The sequence below is a fragment of the Triticum dicoccoides genome, chromosome 2A (genome assembly GCF_002162155.2).
Source record: "Triticum dicoccoides isolate Atlit2015 ecotype Zavitan chromosome 2A, WEW_v2.0, whole genome shotgun sequence".
Classification (NCBI taxonomy): domain Eukaryota; kingdom Viridiplantae; phylum Streptophyta; class Magnoliopsida; order Poales; family Poaceae; genus Triticum; species Triticum dicoccoides.
In genome coordinates, this window is record NC_041382.1 from 394,306,550 (window position 1) to 394,324,581 (window position 18,032).

The window sequence follows — 18,032 nt, forward strand, 5'->3', positions numbered from 1 at the left end:
GGTGAGGCGCGCCGGCGGCGCAGCTCCGGCAGGGGGCGGTGCGGCGCGCAACGGCCAGCGCGGAGCCGGGCAGGGCGCGGGAGGCGCTCGGGCGGCGGAGCGGGCACTCGGGGTGGCGTGGCGGCGGGGGATCCGGCGCACGGCGGCGCGGGACGAACGGCGAGGCGGTCGGTGTCGAGGGCGAGGCGGCGGCGGCGCTCGCCGGCGGCGGAGCCGGGGCGGAGACGCGGACGGTGGGGCGTGGCCCGGTTCGGGCCCGGCGGGGGCCGGATCTGGGCCTCCCGGGCCGCATGGGCGCAGAGGAGAGAGAGGGTCGGCGGAGGTGATGTGGCGCGGTGGGATTGGGCGAGGCAGCGGCGGAGCTGAGGTGGCGGCCTCCGATTCGTCGGAGCAACGTGGAGGCGGCGGTGGACAAGTCCGGCGTGGAGGCGGACATGTCCAGCGGCGGGGAGGAGAAGAGGCTAGGGTTTGGACTGCGAGAAATTCGGGGGAGGCACACATATATAATGGTAGAGGGAGCTACGAGTGTCCAAATGAGGCACGGTTTTCGCCCACACGATCGTGATCGAACGACCGAGAGCATGGAAGAGACTTAGATGGGTTTTGGGACAGTTTGAAGGGATGTTGGGCTGCACATAAAAGAGGCTTTTTACGGTTCTCCGGTTAACCGTTGGAGTATCAAACGACCTCCAAATGGGACGAAACTTGACAGGCGGTCTACCGGTGGTGTACCAAGGCCACTTGGCAACACTCGGTCCATTCCGAGAACGTTTGACACCCGCTCACAACGAGAGACGAAAGGGGGACGCCGGAGGACATAGGAGTGCCGGATTGCAAAACGGACAACGGGGAAAATGCTCGGATGCATGAGACGAACACGTATGCAAAATGAGATGCACATGATGACATGATAAAATGCAACACGCAAGCAAATGACATGGCAACACGGTGAATAACTGGCATACACCTGGCGCATCGGATCCGGGGCGTTACACCGGGCCGACATGACTAGTCGTGAACCCAAAGTGGCACTAACTTACGGGGACAGGCATACATGAACCAGCATCGAACATGTTGGTCATCAGCGTGTGAATCCAGGGTGTAGCGACTGGGCTAACAGGACTTCGGGGACCCGGGCTATAGCAGGCTAGATGGACTCCGTAAGTCACCCCGTGACATTTCCCCGAAGGGACAGACACAGGAGCATAGTGGATCACATGTCGACCAGTCTAAGTGTTCCAGAGCAGTAGTACTGGGCTAGCAGGACTCCGGTAAACCGGGCTGTAGAGGACTACCATGGCTCAGTGCAAGCACTAGACTACATTTCCCCATAAGAGAGGCTACCAAGGATAGACAACTAGGTTGTCGGATCCCACACATACCAAGTATTTCAATCATACACACAATATGCTCGATATGTGTACATACAACATGGCATGACAACAAAACTCTATGACTCAAAGTATTTGTACATACAACATGGCATGACAACAAAAACTCTATGACTCAAAGTATTTATTCATAAGGCTCCAAAGAGTCAGATATTACAAACATGGGTCTCATGACCCAGCATTCAAGTCATACAAGCAATAGCACAAGCAGAAGCTTATCTTGTCTGAGTACAGACAACTACAAATGAAAAAGGCTGAGAAGCCTGACTAACTACAAGACTATCCCAAGGTACAAGATCGTAGCTGAGGTAACAAGCTAAAAATCGAAGTCCACGTGGAATTACTAGTGAGACGGAAGTCTCTCTGCAAAACATAAACTAAGAAAATGCAGGTACAAATGTACCCAGCAAGACTTACATCAGATCTAGCTACAATCAGATCTAGCTACATATGCATCAGTATCAACAAAGGGGTGGTGGAGTTTAACTGCAGCAAGCCATCTTTACTCAGTGGCTAACCTGAACTACGACTGCAAGTAACTCTTTTGAGGTGGCGCACACGAGTCCACATATTCACCAATCAATACACCACTATAGATCCGCTCCCGTCTCCCTGCGAGAAGGCCATCCATAGCACTCACGCTTATCTTGCGGGTTTTAGAGTATCCACTTCAAGTTATCTATGAACTATACAGGCAACCCAGAAGTCCTTTACCGTGGACACGGCTATTCGAATAGATGATGTTAACCCTGCAGTGGTGTACTTTTTCACACAAGCTCTCACCACTTATCGTTGTTTACACGACATGTACTCGGTAACCTTCAAGCGAAAGCCCAGCGAGGGTGTCGGCCATGACCTGACTAACCACACAAGTCCCTAGTCCAGGTTTATCGCCTATTCAGGTTCCATCCGAAGGGAGTCCGGCCAAGGTTTCCACTTACGGCCCCGAAAGTTGTGTGCAGGGTTCCCGAGACACCAAACGGGCGACTCGGTACACCGGGCCATGTGCCTACCGCATCACAGCCCACCCCTCGGGTTAGCGCTGCGCACGGCCTCCAGCATACTACAAACACCAAAAACTACTTGCAACTCCTGGACAGAGGACAAGGGTGGATAATAAGTCGAGAGGGTCCATTGGTTTCGGGCCCAACGCGTGGTAGTAGCTCTTCATGGATCACGAACAAAGAACTCAGTTCCTGAGGACGGCTTCAATGAGACAACCCACCATGTACTCCTACATGGCCTCTCACTGATACCTTTACCAAATCGTGATCACACACTTAGCTCACACATAGTAGGACATGTACACACATTCCAATTCATCCCCGATGAATCAGACCTGGCTCAACTCTAAGCAGTAGCAGGCATGACAACAAGCATGAATGAGTAGGCACATCAGGGCTCAAACAACTCCTACTCATGCTAGTGGGTCTCATCTATTTACTGTGGCAATGACAGGTCATGCAGAGGAAAGGGGTTCAACTACCGCAGCATGTAACAGTTGAATCGTTGTTGTCCTAATGCAGTAAAAGAGAGCAGGAGCGAGAGAATGGGTCTATATTGAAATGAACAAGGGGGTTTTGCTTGCCTGGCACTTCTGAAGATAATATAGTTCTTCATCAGTGTCATCGATCTCATCGTCGGAACCACGTCTACTGAGAGGGGACAAACACCGGAAAACAAAGAAAGAACTCAATCAATGCAATGCACAATATGATGCATGATCATGACATGGCAATATGCTTTGATTTGGGCTAATGCAACAGAAGGTCATTTTGATTGAAGTGGGATTCAAAACTAGATCAAATTCCAACTCCAAATCTATTATCAAATTTGTCCTAATCATGTTTCAACCTAAATAGTGAGTTTAATTTGCTCAAACATGCCTGCAAATGCCATAAACAGATTCTTTGGATTTTTCTGATGATTTTTCATATATAAATTATTTTATTTGGAGCTATGGCTGGATTACTACGAATTTTTGAAGTTTAAACATTCTTCTGGATTTTTCTGGTTATTTAGAATTAAAACAGATCTAGTAAATGATTTTCTATGTCAGCACGACATCACAATGACGTCTCCGGTCAACTGTCTAGCCAGGGTCAAACCTGACGCGTGGGACCCATCAGACAGTGTCTCAAGGGTTAATTAAGGTTAAAACTAAACTTAACTCTAACTAGTAGGGCCTGGGGCCCACTATCAGTGACTCTAGGGGTTAGTTATGGCGTCATTAGTCACTAATGACTGTGCCACATCAGCGGCCGCTGGGGTTAGTCGCCGGTGACCTCACAGAGCAGCGGCGGCTCGCCGGCCGGGCAATTCCGGCCACGATAGCTCGCGCTCTTGGGCTCTACGGAACCAGCGCGACAAGGCGCTTCAGAGCATGGTCGTGCCTGACCGTGGGGTGGTCCGTGGCGACGGCAACCACGACGATAGCGGCGGCCGGAGCTATGGGCGCATTTCGGCATGGGGCTGCAGTGTGAAATCGAGCAAGGGGAAGGAGAGGAAACAGAGGGAAGCTCACGGCGGGTCGATGGGCGTGCTCAGCGGGCCCGCGGAAGGACGAACTGCGATGGGGCGTTGCCGGCGATCTCAGACAGCCGGGGTAGAAGACGACGTTGATGGCGGCGATTCGATGCGCCCCGGGTTACGTGGCCCGGCGAGGACGATGCAGGCGTCGAGGCGGAGCGCTAGAACACAACTGTTGGGCGAGGGAGGGCAAATGGCCGCGGTGAAAGGTGTCGACGGCGACGAGCTCCGCTCGGTGGTGCTCGGGAGAGAGGGGCAGACGAGGGAGAGACATGGGAGGGGGGGGGGAAGTGACCAGGTGGTCTGACCGTCTCCATGGCGTCGCGAGAAGGGATGGGGAGGAGCAGATAGGCAGAGAGGAGGTCGCGCGGCTGCGGCATGTCGGGCACGCAGCAGCTCCTACTCGCAGGAGCTTAACGAAGCTCCTGGCAGTTGGGCTCTGGTGGGCTGGGCCTCTCTGCAGTGCTGGGCCGCAGGTAAGACAGGTAATTTCCCTCTCTGTTATTATTTTTCTATTTGTTTATTATTTGCCACTTTTTTAAATTGGAAATGAATTCAAACCCAATGCCAAATATCCTCTGGATATTCTATGTTGCTGAATGGACTATTCCAAATGCACATAAAATGTTTCAGGGTATTTGAAAATATATTCTACACATATTATGAATATAATTCCAAATGCAAATAAATTAATTATTGAAATTGAGTGCCCAAAATATTCCTCAAAAATGTTCATTATTTTTGGTTTGGTGCAAAAACCTTTGCCAAAATATAACCAACATTATTTAAGGCCATTTTGGAAACATTGAATGCATGTTCCAGGGTTCTTTGCCCTTCTTTTAATTAAATTTTGAGGCTTAATTCCCTCAATTCAAATTCCTTGAATTTAAACATGATGCATGATGCCCACCGGTGCAACTATCTATAGTCATCAATCTAGGGCCGTGACAGTGCATTACCGAGAGGGCCCAGAGATACCTCTCCGACAATCGGAGTGACAAATCCTAATCTCGATCTATGCGAACTCAACAAGTATCATCGAAGACACCTGTAGAGCACCTTTATAATCACCCAGTTACGTTGTGACATTTGGTATCACACAAAGTGTTCTTCCGGTATTCGGGAGTTGCATAATCTCATAGTCATAGGAACATGTATAAGTCATGGAGAAAACACTAGGAACAAACTAAACGATCAAGTGCAAATGCTAATGGAATGGGTCATGTCAATCACATCATTCTCTAATGATGTGATTCCATTCATCAAATGACAACTCTGTCTATGGTTAGGAAACTCAACCATCTTTGATCAACGAGCTAGTCAAGTAGAGGCATACTAGTGACACTATGTTTGTCTATATATTCACACATGTAGTAAGTTTCTGGTTAATACAATTCTAGCATGAATAATAAACATTTATCATGATATAAGGAAATATAAATAACAACTTTATTATTGCCTCTACGGCATATTTCCTTCACTTTCGACATCATATATGTTATCTGCTTAGTTTAGACATGTTCTGTAATGCCACCTGTTGTTTCAATATCATATATGGGAATTATGCAGTCTCATGTCTTTTAGCCAGCCATAATATATGTGAAATGTGCCATGCCATCCTGTTTAACCAGGCATCATATATTTGAATGATATCTAGCCCATCCTTTTCTTCATTAAATTTCCATTTGTCAACAATGTTTGTACATTAAACTACTATTCCTATGAATCAGTCATTTGAGTGGGTGATGGAAAAATCTGGAGTGAAAACAAGGCCTTCAGAGCAGAAAGTGCTACCTGTCGAAGCAGATCTCTTGTTGGGTCCCGATAGCTCCTCAGAGATGGATTCAGAGATGGATGACCAGTCCTATTCCCCCACCTAGGTGTATGCCCTAACTTGGCACGGTTCTACCGCTCATATCATGCATATGGTGTCTTGCATTGCATAGTTTAGACATCATATACACAATATTCAACACCATGTTCTTAGTTCAGACATCATATATGCGAATGCCCTCCGGTTAGCATATAAATCACATATGTGAATTAAATCATGCTATCCTGGTTACTTAGATAACATGTATGTGAATTATGTCATGTGATACTATTTAGTTTGTCATCATATCTTTGAATTATGTTATGCTATGCTATCCAGTTTAGATAGACATCATATATGTGAAATTATGTCATGTTATCCGTTTTAGTTAAACAATATACATGTCAACTATGTAATGCCCTCTTTTTCCACAATATCTATTGCATCTGTCTCTCATACAATGTCTGTACATTCTACTATGTTTCCTGTTTATCAGCCTTTTGAATTGGAGCGGATGATGGCAGTATCTAGCGGAGTAAAAACACGGTCTTCAAATAAAATAGTGCTACCTCTTGGTGGAGATAGCACCCAGGTTGTACATGCACGAGAACCAGCCCTACCACACATAACCCAGACTCTCGTAGATCTAACCCCAACTGTAACATCCCGGATGTAACTTTCCATAATTTTAACTCAAACTCTTGTCATTTCCGGCTATATGATATATTATTTTCTCCGTGTTTGGGTTTTTGTCTTTTGTTTTGCATTTTGTTCATGTCATGCATTTCATCTCATAACATCATGTGCATTGCATCTGCATGTTTTCATAAAACTTGCATCCGCTCGTAGTTGTTGCTCCTCGATTCTCTCCGTTGCGTTCATTGACCATTCCGAGACCAATCGGGTTTTCGCTTCCCTCTTGACCGTGACCACCTAACCTCTCTTGCTAGCTCGCAGCCCCCTCGCATGCGTGTCCGAAACTTCCCCGAACCCGACCCGGGCAGTCGTTCCCGATGGGTCCGGATCATCCCCAAACATCTATAAAACATCTCTGTTTTCTTATTTGGACTCCCTACCTATTTATTCTCGACCGCCCCGATTACGATCAGACGGACGACATTAACCCCTACCCTAATCCCCTACCTATATAAATTGTCCAACCGTAGACCAATCCCTAAAATCTAGCCCCCTTGTCCCATCCACCCCTAGCCGCGCCGCCACCCACTTAGCATCTTCATCGGGATCCCTCCCGATCCACCCACCTCTCCTCGATTTCAGCCACCGGCTAGTCGCCGTCGAACCTACGCAACCGTCGCTCTCCTCTGGATCCCCTCGATTTGGCCAGCCGAGCGCCTCCTCCTTCCTTTGCCTGCTATCCCGCGCCTCCGCTTGTTCTTCTCGAGCACCAGCAGAGCTCACGCGTTTCCTCCGCCTCATCCCTGCCACCGGCAGCAGGAGCAGCTCCTGCATCCCCGACCCCGAGCACCTCCACCGTCGTCGTCTAAGATGAGCGCTGCCCTGGTTCCCTTTCTCTCCTTCCTCCGGTTCGCTCTTCTCATCTCTCTCTCTGTGCATTGCAGCAGCATCCCCGTGCCATGGAGCTCCAAGTCCGTCGGCCCGCCTCTGCTTCGATCCGGCAGGGAACGGGACCCCGGCAACCTCCCGCGACCGGATCCGGCCTCCCAGACGCCCTGCCCCCTCGGGCCACCGCAGGACCTCCTTCCTCCCGTGTCATGGCTGTTTCGAGCCAAGAAGGAGACGCCCTGCTTCCTCTGCTTCGAGCCCCATCCTGCATCGAGCGGGTGCTCGTGGCTACGAGGAGAAGCAGCGCTCCTCTGCTCCAGGTCTCCCCGTTAACCGCACGCCCGAGGACCTCGTCGCGCGGCTCCGTCGTCCTGCCAAGTCCCGTGCCGCCATGCCCTGCATCCCACATCGCCAGCCGCCATCCCCTGCTTCATGAACGAGATGGCAAGGGACTACCCCTTCGTTGACTTGGTCCAGCGCCAGCGTGGTCGGCCTCCAAGTCCCACCGCGGCCTCCGAAGGCCCAGCCACCACTTCGCTAGCCCAGCCTAGCGGCCTGCCAGGCTTGCCTCTCCATCGACTGGGCTTGGCCCATGGTGAGCACCCAGATTCGGCCTGATGCCTGTTTTTTCCTCTGTTGCGATTTCAGCAATTATCACAGGAACGTCTGTTTACAGAAAACCCCCTAGAGTTCATGCATTTAATAACTCACAAGTGGTGCATCATATGTAAAAATTTTATATATGTAAAATGCTTAGTTTTTCATCTAGTTTCATAATCTGCTACTTTCATCCATGTTAAAATGCTTAAACTTGTTGTTTGCTTAATTTTGCATAAATGCCATGCTAAAATGCTTTATTTCATAACTAAATAACCGTAGCTCCGAATTAAATAAACTTTATATGTAAATGGGGTAGAAAAATGCATAGATTAACTTGGTGCACTTTGTTTTATTGTTTAACAACATCAAAATATGTTTTAGGGCAGAACAGTACCATATTTGAATATTGCTCATGAGGATTTTCCGGAATTGTTGTTTGTTGTTTTCGGCCTCATTTAAACTGGCCTAAATAGTTAGTTTTATTATGGCTCACTATTTGCCATGTTAACCAACAGTTAATATCGTTGAGTACATAAACGAGAGTTAACTTAATAATTAAACGTAGTGTTTTGTCAATATGCAACTCGTTGCATATTGAGCTCCACTTAACTTGTAGTATTGTTTGTGCACTTTGCCATGCCATGCCTCATTAAATCGACATGCATCATACTTGATTGTGCATCATGCCATTTTATGCTTGTGTGTTTACCATGATGTTTGCTTCTTTCTGGTTTGCTTCTCTCATTAGCTTCGGTTTCATTCCGGAGTTGTGAGGATCGGTTCGACTACGTTCGTTTACCTTCTTCATGGACTCATTCTTCTTCCTTGTGGGATTTCAGTCAAGATGACCATTACCCTCGATATCACTTCTATCTTTGCTTGCTAGTTGCTTCGCTCTATCGCTATGCCGCGCTACCTATCTCTTGTTGATCAAGCCTCCCAAACTGCCATGTCAGCCTCTAACCTTTTCACCCTTCCTAGCAAACCGTTGCTTGGCTATGTTACCACTTTGCTCAGCCCCTCTTATAGCATTGTTAGTTGTAGGCGAAGTCGAAGATTGCTCCATGATGGACATGATTTTGTTGGGATATCACAATATCTCTTATTAATTAATGCATCTATATACTTGGTAAAGGGTGGAAGGCTCGGCCTTATGCCTGGTGTTTTGTTCCACTCTTGCCGCCCTAGTTTCCGTCATACCGGTGTTATGTTCCTTGATTTTGCGTTCCTTACGCGGTTGGATGATTTATGGGACCCCCTTGATAGTTCGCTTTGAGTAAAACTCCTGCAGCAAGGCCCAACATTGGTTTTACATTTCCCTAACAACCTACTAACTTTCCCTTGGGCAGGCCAACCCAAGGGTCATCTTTATTTTAACCCCCCCAGGCCAGTGCTTCTCTAAGTGTTGGTCCGAACCGAGTAGACTGTGGGGCCACCTCGGGGAAACTTGAGGTCTGGTTTTATGTCCGGTGCTTCGTTACCATGAATGTCGTACGCCCTTGCAAACCCACCCGCGACCACCTCATGAATAAGGGCGGGCACGACGTCTGTGCTCGGGTCTGTTCCTGCAGCGTCGCTAAATCCAAGAGGCTGATCTCTGGCTCACGGGCCATCCCGTGTACGTCACCTCCCATGGTCCTTGGTGCCTTGTCCTCGCATGAGCTAATCGCTGGCGGGCAAGTAAGGGTGCAAGACACGGTGCCTCGTCACCTCGGGAGCTGCGTGCTGGCTGCCTTTCTCTAGGATGCTCGGATGAGAAGACTGGGCACAGTGTCAGTGCTCCGGTCCGTCCCTCCAGCATCGATAAACCCAACGGCTAAGCTCTGCCTGGCGGACCAGTCCTGCTCACGTGTGACACCCCAAAAATTTGGCCTTGTTTTTATGAAATAAAATTTTTGCCAGGAATTAAAACTTTGAATTTCTGAGCTCCATTTTGAATTTTAAAATCATTTCCTTCCCTGTTATGATGAGTTTTTCCCAAAGTGAAAACCTTTCAAATATGTTATTGGACTTGCTTAACCTCTCAAGAAAAACTTTTCTTTTATCAGTATAACTAATTACCTAATTAAATTGCTTGATCTTTATTTTCTTGAAAAAATTGATTTTTTCAAGGTTATATGGCCATATTTGAACTACAACCATTTGATAAATTCACCTAAAATTCTAGCCAAAAATTGGAGATGTCATGTGATGTTTTTAAATCACTTTTATACAAAAATATATTTTATTTGTGTAAATAGTTGAGCTCTGCATCAAACTTTCCTTCTCTGGTCCAGAGTGCATTTTGCACTACAACCCATTTAAATAATTCCTTCCAGCCTCCACCAAAATTATGGGATGTTGGTAGTAACATATGATTCAACTCTATGCAAAAACATAGTGCTGTTATTTGAAAATATTGAGTGAACCAACCTCTTTTCCATTCTGGTCCAGCCTTGTGATTTCTACTGCAACCCTTCCAAAGATCTTGTGTTTTCTCCTACTTGTAGACAACACTACCAAACCCCTAACTCCAGGAGCATGCACCCATTGGATTAATTTTGGTTCATGAAATAATGTCATTTATTTCCTGTCCAGAATTGAAGTTTTGTAAAACTTGCACTAGCAAGTTTCCCCTTTTGTCCAAATGACCTCACCACACTCTCATGCATCTAAAGAGACCACCATCTGGAAGTTTTCGCCACCCCAAGAGATGCCTAGGTGCCTGTGGCATTTTGTCGAACACCTGGAGAGCATGACCAGTTTTAACATGAGTTTTGGCATTGCACTGTGGGCTTGCACCCCTGATCAAACAAGCATGTCCACTAGGCTCCCAGTTGCTCCTAACCTGGGTCTGTTAATTGCCAGCCTCGACCGCGACCTCTAGCGTGCTCTGGCATAGCGTCGAACACGTCCCGTGCATGCCCGGAGCGCGAGCAGAGCGCGCGTATTGCACGACCCGCGCCCGAGCCGACACGCTGGCCCCACGGTTTTGGCCCGCTCTGCAGCACCACGGCACGCGCTCCCCTCCTCACAGCAACGCGCCAAGCAGCCCCCGCCGTGCCCGGCAGGCCAAGCGCTAGCCGCCACCGACGACGACAGCCCCTGCTCCGTTCAGCGCCGCCCAAGCCACCCCGGCTCGCCACCTGGCCCCGGCACAGCCCGAGCTCATCCACACGGGTGTCCGCTAGCGTTCGTCGCCGCCACATCGCCCTTGCTACAGAGAGGCGGTTCACCGGAGAGCTTATCCCCACCGCCGCGGAACCGACCTCGGCGTGCTATAAATGGACACCCCGAGCCCCTCTGAGCACGCAGGCGATCTTATGCTACCCCCATGGCGCTCCCCTGCCTCGCACTCGATCCGGGGAGGCCTCCTTCCCCATCTCCGGCAACTCCTGCCGCCGCCACCGCCCCGGCCAATCCGGCACCTCCAGTACCTCCCCTCTCCGTTCTCTTCGCCAAGAACTTCCTCATCCTCCCATGAACCTTTCCCACTACTTGATTTTGATCGGGAGCCATCGCCGCCACAAAGTCACTTCGCCATCGAAGCTTTCCTCCGCCGCGGAGCTCGCCGCCGGCAGCTCCCTCCACCTCCAGCTACCCTGCGACCACCGGGAGGACCGCACTGGAGTGGCGGACCCATCCCCGCCCTCAGGGCCCCGCGAGGAGCCGCCAGCCGCCGGCGACGATCGCCGGAGCTCCGCCTCCGCTCGGGACAGAGAAAGAGGAGGGAGAAGACTGGTCAAACCTGACCAGTGGGCCCTCTGGACCCACTATCAGCGACCCCGTGTCTGTCCATGTGGTTAAGTGGAGGCGTAAAGCCTCAAGTATGCCTCCTCTGCACCGAAAGCGTATTTCTATCTGAACGTTTTCTTTTCTGTTTTATTTAAAAAACAGATTTGACCAGAACTTTGACTGCTTATAACTTTTTAAATATAACTCCAAATGAAATGATTCTTTTTCCTACCTCTCTCAAATTTCATCTAGTTTATTTTAAGATTTATTTGAAAAAATTTCAGAACAACTTTTGGTGCTGTTTTTATTTTGTGTGTTAATTCTTTTATATTGCTAAAATAGGATTTTTGAAGAGAGGATAAATGTTTCAAGTTTTGGAGTGCACCCTGCCTTTCCACACATTGAAGGCAAGCATTCTGAATCCCGGCATAATATTTTGGTGTGATCGTTGATACATTTATAACACCACCGCATTTCGAAGGACTTGTTATTTCATGTGGTATGATCATATGCATGAGTGCATATTAATGATTTCCATGCTGTTGGAAATGAAGACACTTGTGATGATAATCATCCTCATGTGCCTTGCATGCATACCGGCAGGAACCCGAGAAAACCTCTGCCTTGGGTAGGTATGAGTTTGTCGCCGGTGTCCGTCGGGACGGTTATGTCTGGTATGGCATGGTAAGGTGATATGAGCGGTGATTCTGTTGGATGAAATATTTTCTTATACTAATCATGCAGGGAATACTTAAACCTCCTGAGTCGACCGTAGATCGAGTCTTGTTCCAGTAACCCCCATACTTGTTTCGTACTACCACTCGTCTCTACAGCAAGTAGAGTACGGTTCAGTAAGTTGTCAACCTCTTTCTAGCACACACCGTACAGAGAGGCCATGGTGGAAGATACCGGTTGTAGCTGGTAGGCAGGCCACCTGGTCCGGGGGCATGCGTGTTTCCGGTTGGGACCGAGAGGGGAGGCCACCCCTTAGAGCGCGCGATATAAATTTGATCCCATGCTACGCGACGCTGTAGCCTCCCCACTTAGAGTTGGCTTGACAGGTGTCGTGGGTGATTCCAGACACGTGTGAGTTAAGCTGGTGTGTGCAAGTTAGGTGTGTTTTCAACAAAAAGGCCGTAGACGGAATTAGTCCCGATGGACTAAAGAAATCCGTTACTCGTGGGTAAAGAGTACACCCTCTGCAGAGAATAAACCTATTCGAATAGCCGTGTCCATGGTTAAGGATTACAGTCTGGGATGGGTCAAGTGTTGGTCTTAGTGTCGGTCTTCGGAGGTGAAACTGTTAAACCAGAAAATGGAACTACTACCTGTGACTTGTGATAATTATGATTATTATTATTGTTGACTAACCCGTGATATTATTGATATTATCGAGTATCTCTGGGATGGTTCTACCTCCGGGATATTCACTATGATTGTTTATTTTAAAGCCCTTTATGTGGTGTCGCTCAGACGCCCGACTGTGGCATTTCTTTTAAAGCCCTTTATGTGGTGTCGCTCAGACGCCCGACTGTGGCATTTCTTTTAAAGCCCTTTATGTGGTGTCGCTCAGATGCCCGACTGTGGCATTTCTTTTAGAGCCCTTTATGTGGTGTCGCTAAGATGCCCGATTGTGGCATTGCTTGTTATTTATTTCATAAATTTTTATACTGCTATGTTTTTGCAATTCTATAAATAGCTTGCTTGCACGCATCATAATTTTATTTATCTTTTGTGATTGACGTCATGAGCATAAAATATTTTCAGCACATCATTGTTATATTATACCTGTGTTCATAATGTTTGCGAGTACATTCAAAGTACTCACTGGCTTGTCCCTGGCTATTGTCTTGGCCAGATTTTTCTTGCACGGAGAGGAGCGATGCGATGTCAGCCCCGGAACCTAAGCAATGGAGATAGCAGCCTCGCGAAGATAGGAGTTAACCTGGTCAGCTGTTCCTGTGGGAAATGGAGTCCCATAGACACTGAAGTTTCACAACCCGCTTCCGCCATCAACCACTAGAAACCAATTGTTGTACTCAGGCCAGAAGGGTCTTGTACTACATATTTTGTATTTTTGCTTGAGATTTCTGTATCAAGTTGGAGCCTCATCAGCTAACAGTAATCCCGGGGCTGATGAGCACGACGGTCTTTTCTGGAAATTTATACCCGGAAATCCGGTCGTGACAGACTTGGTACCAGAGCCAGGCTGACCATTGGCTAATCCTATCTTAGCCAGGTCAATAAATTTAGGCAAACCAACCCACCGGACCATAACCAAACCCCAGCCAAGCTTCTCGTGCAAGATAGCCACACAGTGACCCAACACCTTTTGGCAGTCGGTGCCCAACCTATCAACCTAACCTGTCGCTCATGCGCCAGTGACCGGCCCCTAAATAGTTCTTTCTCGCAAGCGTGCGAAGGAAGACCCCGTCCCCTTTTCCTATAAAAAGGGGCATACTAGCACCAACACAGCACAACACAGTCTCTTCCCCAACCTAGCCACAATGCCCGGCCCCATAGTGCACAACGAGACCATAGCAACCAACCTTGGAGGTTTTGTGACCATCCTCGCAAACCTCACCCGTCGTGCCTATGCGTTAGAGGAGCCACCAGAATATGTTGTGTACCAAGGACCCATGAGCGGTGAAGACCGTCAATTCTGGGCCACTGTACACATCTACGGTAGGGGTCTAGCACCCAAGCGCCCCTACAGGTTCACCGGAAGGACAACTTCCTTCGAGCCGCAAGCCATCCAGCTAGCCGCTCGAGAAGCTATAGTTCATCTCAGGCACTTGTCGCCCAGAGTTAACTGTCGCTCGTTCCACTACTACCCCAGACGTGAAGGGTATGGTAGACCACCCCAAGTTGCCAACGGAGATCACGAGACAGACCCCGCATTGTTGCACCTAGTGCGCTATGTAAGTGCACTAGAAGCACTATTCGACCAGATCACCATTGATCTGATCGCAGCTCGAGGAGAGCTGGTTCGTCGAGCCCCAGCAAGAAGAGAAGACGAGCCCGACGCCGACAACCCCGTCGTGCTGTTCGGACAACCGATCGAGACCCCGAGATCAGCTCCAGCCATCAGCCGAGATGCTTTGATGACCCCAGAAGTGCTTCGACGCCTTTTGGGAGCACACTCCAACGGGTTTGTGGCCAACAATCCCCGCGATGGTCGTCATCACTACCCCGACCCTGCAGTTCCTCCGCCATCTCCGACTAATCCCGGCAGTGAGACACGAGGAGAAGCCTCGACATCCACCAGGCACGCCCGTTTAGACGTAAACGAGGTAGATAAGCCGTGCGAGTGGCACCGAGTTTCAGTGTATCCTCGCTTTGTAATCGTGCGACCGTGTATATTAACGCAGCCTGTCGTTGTGCCTCTGTTTTAATAGTAGCCTTGCATATTTGGTCAGCGCATAGTTGCATATATTTTTCCGGGCCCAACTACCAAAACCAACCCGACGACAACCACAGTAACACGTCTCTTTATGGGATATGTGTATCTCTGACTCTGACCTGACCTTTGGAGCTAAGCTGGCAAATTTATTACCTTTCACCATGGTAAATAAACCAGCCCAGATGCTATATAAAGGCCACCTTGTGATCTTACCTAGCACCCCACACCTTGTGCACCACACTCACAACCATTTCCTGTCATGCCGAGCCCCAGTATTTATCTGAGAACCCCAGATGCAACCCCAGGTAGTTTTGTCAAAATATTGCGGGACTTTACCCGCAGTACCATGGGTTCTACCCAGCCACCTCAGTACGAGCTGTTCAAATCAAGGATCACCCCATCCACCTCGGAATATTGGGCAGCAGTGCACATTCCTCCTGTAGACCCCAACCAAGATCCAACAGAAGTTTCCTTCGTGGGGAAATCTATGCCAACCCCACACTTGGCCATAGAAGCTGTTGCGAAAGAAGCGATTGCTCGCCTTCGATCCGCAGTACCCTATGCCCGCGAACGAGGATATTATTACTTTCCGAGCCGTGCAGCACCCGGAGAAGTTACATCTTTTTCTGGTGGGCGGATTGAGAAAGACCCAGTACTAGCCAACCTTATCCAGTACATCATCGCTCAAGAGCATTTGAACCAGCGAGTAATGGATTATCTCCAGAGTCTCACTGATTTAAATCCTCAGATTGCCATCGGCAGACCACTGAGGCCCGACCAGGAGAGACACGTGCATCGACTGGTCAATCCACTTCCTCTGATAGAAGAGGAGTGTATCCCAGTACCAGAGACATTTTCTCAGGACCCCAACCAGTTACCGTTTTCATTTTAGACGTCACTACTGTATTTGTTATCTCAGCATTTATATTTGTGTGTATCTTATGCATGGTACCTCAATTTGTGCGACGAGTCGAGTATTTAGTTTCTATTGGTATGAGTAATTTTTTTTTGTGATTGACTTGTGTAACCGCAAAAAATCCTAGTATGAGTTTTCTTTGTACTGTATTGCTGCATCATTTATCCCGCGCTACACGGATTATTTTTATTCACACAGCACCACAGCAGCAGACTCACAACCATTACCATTTGAACACATACACTATTTGCAAGACTTTGCAACAGTGTTGCATCCAGCCAATCACCCCCCCCTTACAACAATTAGCACCCGGCACACCTCATCTACTCCTCGTGATCACCACCACCGCAGAGAGCCAACACCCGAGCAGCAGCGTCGCGACGATCGTCGAGGATCATCGCGCACAGGAGCACAGAGAGCCCCAGCAGTGTCGCCAGCCCTCCGCATATCAGGATCGCAAACCAGTCCGGCATCGCCTCCGCCATTAGAGCCTGACCCGAGCTTCTGTAAGCAGTAATGGAGAAAGGAGGAGGAGAAGTGAGGCCAGGTATGAGGAAGAAGAGAGAGGCACCCCGGCCGTTTTATAGCTCGAGCTCGGTGTACGGTGGGCGAAGTCCACCAACGCCGCTCGTCGCCGATCGCCGGTGTTCGGAGTCGAATCCGCGAGCAGTGCCGACAGCACGCTGGCCTGCGAGGTGAGTGCACGCTGCACCAGCAGCTAGCACGCCGCGCACTACCACGGTACGGCCTAGATGCCCTTCACACTAGGCGTCACCGGTGGAGAAAGTGCGCGGGAGAGGGGTAGAAGAGAGAACCAGAGGGAGAAGGAGAGACTGGCAGTGGACCCCGGTCCCACCTGTCAGCCAGAGAGAGCACTGTGCTCTCAGGTACGACCAGCGTATATTTAAATTTAGAAGTTATTCTAAATTTATATCCAGCGTAGAAATCTCACGTTTTTGTCCCGAACCGTAGACTTTTCCACGCAGCACCAGTATTCACACTGTGGTTTTTCACCACTTATTGCCCTCTCACTGTAGCCACTTTTTTATTGCGTATAGTTTTCTTAAAATAGCTTTTAACAAATCTCGAGGACGAGATTTTTCTTAAGGGGGGTAGTGTCTGTGACACCCCAAAAATTTGGCCTTGTTTTTATGAAATAAAATTTTTGCCAGGAATTAAAACTTTGAATTTCTGAGCTCCATTTTGAATTTTAAAATCATTTCCTTCCCTGTTATGATGAGTTTTTCCCAAAGTGAAAACCTTTCAAATATGTTATTGGACTTGCTTAACCTCTCAAGAAAAACTTTTCTTTTATCAGTATAACTAATTACCTAATTAAATTGCTTGATCTTTATTTTCTTGAAAAAATTGATTTTTTCAAGGTTATATGGCCATATTTGAACTACAACCATTTGATAAATTCACCTAAAATTCTAGCCAAAAATTGGAGATGTATGTGATGTTTTTAAATCACTTTTATACAAAAATATATTTTATTTGTGTAAATAGTTGAGCTCTGCATCAAACTTTCCTTCTCTGGTCCAGAGTGCATTTTGCACTACAACCCATTTAAATAATTCCTTCCAGCCTCCACCAAAATTATGGGATGTTGGTAGTAACATATGATTCAACTCTATGCAAAACATAGTGCTGTTATTTGAAAATATTGAGTGAACCAACCTCTTTTCCGTTCTGGTCCAGCCTTGTGATTTCTACTGCAACCCTATTTAATTTTGATCCAAAGATCTTGTGTTTTCTCCTACTTGTAGACAGCACTACCAAACCCCTAACTCCAGGAGCATGCACCCATTGGATTAATTTTGGTTCATGAAATAATGTCATTTATTTCCTGTCCAGAATTGAAGTTTTGTAAAACTTGCACTAGCAAGTTTCCCCTTTCGTCCAAATGACCTCACCACACTCTCATGCATCTAAAGAGACCACCATCTAGAAGTTTTGGCCACCCCAAGAGATGCCTAGGTGCCTGTGGCATTTTGTCGAACACCTGGAGAGCATGACCAGTTTTAACATGAGTTTTGGCATTGCACTGTGGGCTTGCACCCCTGATCAAACAAGCATGTCCACTAGGCTCCCAGTTGCTCCTAACCTGGGTCTGTTAATTGCCAGCCTCGACCGCGACCT